This window comes from Tribolium madens, unplaced genomic scaffold (assembly GCF_015345945.1).
Source record: "Tribolium madens isolate multiple individuals breed KSU strain unplaced genomic scaffold, Tmad_KSU_1.1 Scaffold_3;HRSCAF=73;Tcas5.2_LG2, whole genome shotgun sequence".
Classification (NCBI taxonomy): Eukaryota; Metazoa; Arthropoda; class Insecta; order Coleoptera; family Tenebrionidae; genus Tribolium; species Tribolium madens.
In genome coordinates, this window is record NW_025401006.1 from 15137020 (window position 1) to 15141201 (window position 4182).

Here is a 4182-nt window from a genome sequence, read left to right on the forward strand (position 1 = left end):
TTTTGACAAAAATAAATTCGCATAACTCAAAAACAAAACAAAATTTCGTTCTAAAAATACTATCACATTTTTTATATTACTTTAATTTACATTAATTATTATTTTCTGGAGGCAAATGATTAAAAATAAAACCGCTTGGTTCCATTCTTTATATTCACCCTGTATATTGAAGCCGAATGAACAGGCTATCCGGCACATCCATTGATTTAACTAAAAAAGTCCGTGGACCAAAATCAAAAACGAAAAAACTTACAATTTTTTTCGCGCTATTGTGTGATCACTATTGCACAAAATTTTTTTTGTGAAATGATTTCCAAACTAAAAACTTAAAGCCTTAGAATGTTTTTTTGAAAAATCTAGATACTATTTTTCTATGAGATAYAGCCTTTTTGCGTTATTCACACAAAGGAAATTAAAATTCACCGCCAACTGCTTGCTGCAGGAACAAAAAAATAATGCATATTTGAAAAACTGAAAAAGAAAATGATCGAAGAAATGAAATTAAAGATTATTCTTGCGTTGTGTCTCATCAGTATGTAAATGAAAATTCTCTCCGGGTTCAGAAAAACTCATCGTTTTTTGACCTTTGTAATTAAAACTTGTTCTACACGAAGGCAATAATTAGAATGCGTTTTTAATATACCATAAAAGAATTTTTCTATTCTGGCTATTAGCTCGCTTATTAATAGTGCGGTGGCCACCACCGTGATTCAGCTAATTTTCCTTTCAAGAATTAACGACATAATAGCAGATTTTAAAATGAATTTTTTAATAAATAAGCTTTTAATGACCGAGCACACCGCGCCGCTTCAACTAATCTCCAGAAATTTCTGCATAAAGTTGGGCAAACATCTCCGTTATCTGAATTCGTTTAACCCAAAATCGTGATATTTATTCATAAGTAACTGTAAATGATGCATTGGTCCCAAAAATCGGTGTCAATAATTGATGAAATCCGACCTACCTTTCCGCACCGTTCGTCCACAAAAGTCCTTAGTTTTTCTTCGTGTTTGAGACGTCGTTGAACTCACTACACACCACACCAAGACACCGTTTCGTAACCGCTCCTCAAGTTCACTGCTAGCTCGCGCTGTGTTGTTGTTCTTGCAGGCCTTCCGCGTCTTACACGGCCCGAAATGAGTTCATGGCACAGGTGTCTTGTCTTATAGTTGCCGCTGTGGCGGTTATGCAACGATGGCCATTGGTTCACAATATGATGACTCTTCTGCTATTGGCTGAGATGGAGCTTTTTGCACGCTTACTGACTCGGTTTAACAGTTAGGTCCACTCGATGCACTCGACGTCCACAACGACTGTTAGTTTCGCCAGATTTTTCATAGCACTTTTCAAAAATTTTTCGTTTTTTCAAACTTTGTAGCACGTTTTTTCTCTTAGAAACAAGACACATTTGGTACTACCTGACCAAACGAAAATTTTACAAAAAAACACATTTTTTGGACTAGAATAATTAAAAATTTACTACTATTGTTTTATACTTTTTGTTATATTTTTTTCTTTTGTATTTGCGTAGAAATAAAACAAGTACTGAAATAATTTGCACATTTCGAAGAATGACCAAAGAGAAATTTTACAATAATTTGTTTTTTTAAACTTTCATTTTCATTCTCTTCTTCGAAAGAAAATTTTTGCGTGGCAAATACTGAAATAATTAAAAAATCTGGTGTGAACATTACACGTCTTTCCTGATCCTACTTATTTGGAAAACATCCTTACGGTGTTGAAAATATTATTATTATTTTTATTTTATCTCATTTTACTGTTTAATATTTTAATTCTAAATAATTTTTATTCCCGTATAATTTTACGGCCGATATTTGGTCTTTGCGACCGATTTTTACCAATTGTTTCGTGCTGCGTCCCCTTCCTACATACCAAATTTCAAGATTCAACATGTGGTACTAAAACAACAAAAAACACAAAGTTGAAATTTTACAAAGTAAACCCCATAAACCCTACATCGACAAAAGCTCACAAAAAATTCCATGTAATCATGCAATAAAATATAGAGTGTTGTATTTAAAAAAATCGAGTTATTGCCATTGGTATTTTGTCATTTAAAAAAAAATCGTAGTAGGCGATGGAACATCGAGTCCGAATTTGCCTTTTTCTCAAAAGATGTGCTAAAGCTTAAGGAATCGACTGGAAAAAAATTGGTTAAGTTGTCTTGAATAGTTTTGAAGTTATGAATTTTTTTGTGAGTCCTATGCACGATGCAATTTTGACACATAAATTGGCATAAGTCAAAAACTATTTCAGGTAAATCTAAGAAACCAAAGTGCGTTATATTGACAATTTAGTGGCGAATCCAGATATGTAATAAAAAATTGTGGTTTTCATTTAAAAAAACGGAACTTAGTTTTGTATCTTATTTGGGACACTCTGTATATGAATAGAAATATTTTTATAATGTGCCTCATTGTTGGATCTATCGTTTAAAAAAAAATCATGTCGATAACTTGGATAGAAAAAAAGTTATAGAGCGTGCACGAACCCCTGGGTCACCCTGTATAAATAAAACAAGTACTGTAATAATTTCAAGCGCCGGATGTAGTCTACATCTCTGGTTATTCAGAAAACAATCAAATTGTTGTTGGTTTTTAGTGGTAATAAATCGAATCTAGAAATAGATAGGAATGAATTTCTTTGTCCTTATTTTGTATTTAATGGTCAGTTTGTTTATGCAGATACGATCCAGTTCTGTTCCAAGTTCAAGGAAGTGGTAAGGCGGTCATTGACTAAACGACCTTGCAAATACTGCAACAAGACTGCGGAATATTTTGTTATTAATTTCCATGATGGTAGGAAAACAAAAGGAAATTAATTACTCGTAAAAGTTAATTTCGAATGAGATTTATTGAAAATGTGAGAAAAACTCACAAAGTTTGTGTTGTAGATGAAGGAGGATTTCCGTTCACATAAGACTAGATACTGTTAGTACTTGCATTCTTAGCTCACCTAATTTAACGGTCTTTAATTAAATCGTAAATCCTAATTAGATTATAAAAAAATCTCGTGGTGTGAGGAAAAAGACAATCCATGTCTTGTGAACTGAAAAAACTTTTTGTAATAGTTCAATTGTAGCTCGACCGTGAAAATTTATTAAAATGGTCCTACTGAAACTTTTTTCATTTTTCGCGAATTTTGATGAACACTGAAATCAATTCATAGAATTTCAGTTCAATTCAACTCTAACCGAAACAAAATTTTTTCACGCTATTATTTGGATATTTACGAATTAATTCGTTCTCAGAGACTTTCGTTTTGAGTTTGTTGAAACCTTTATGTCGCTAATCTAGTGACAAATTATTTTTTACACACTTGAATAACGTTTAAAACAAATAATGTAGAAAAAGTAATGTTTCTTCCACTCTCATTCGTTCAAAATTTGCAAAAATGCACTTTTCTTAATGGAAAGTTGCTTTATAACTGTATGCTTCTTTTATGCATGCCTCAACGGTCAACTGTCAATAATAATAATTATTGTTCAAACACATGCTCAGGCGGTCTTATAAGATCACACACATAATCGATCATCAATTACTATTATTACAAAATTGGTTCTATTTCAGGAAAAACATGACGGTGAACTAACGATCATTTAAAAAATACACAGTTTTAACGGAATCGTCTTAAAATGATCGTGTGAATTGTAGCTTTGTACTCAAAATACTGTCCCGCTTAATGAAAAAAAAAAAACTATAAGTGAAAAATCAGTACATTTGTGTTTTTTTGTATGCGAACACAGCGTTACGGTAATTTAAAACGTTTCTTTGATTCCTCTAAATTTGGTAACATTTACGCCCTTTTAACGGAATTTGTCGAGCGAAAAATTACACTTTTTGTCACTTTTAAAAGTGATTAACTATACGCAAATTGCTTAACACGGGAGGTCAACTAATTTATATGTAAATTTGAATTTCGAGCAAAACGATGAAAAATTCTTAACGCTTTATAACAATAATTATCCGGAACATACCTACATGTCCGTTATTTCATGTGTTTAATGCCTGTGGCGGCGCTGTGGACACTTCCGCGCAGGGGCGGATCCAGGAATTAATTTTGGGGGGGGGGGGGCTATCTAAAAAAATTTTAAATGATGAGGGTAGGTATACAGTGAGCGGCAAAATTATAGAATAATCTTATTTATTAAAACTGAAAATA

The 4182-nt window shown here is 32.5% G+C and overlaps 1 protein-coding gene across 2 annotated transcripts in view; it reads right to left on the bottom strand.

Annotated features, from left to right (window-relative positions):
• The window catches only part of LOC123007828, a 24921-nt gene extending 23772 nt beyond the window's left edge, over window positions 1-1149 (bottom strand). The window contains exon 1 of one of the 2 annotated variants that reach the window (XM_044403294.1): window positions 965-1149. The gene's annotated coding sequence lies outside the window, so the exon portion shown is untranslated. The remainder of the gene's footprint in view (window positions 1-964) is intronic. The other variant, XM_044403293.1, reaches the window with a different exon arrangement.
• Between the last annotated feature and the right edge of the window lie 3033 nt (window positions 1150-4182).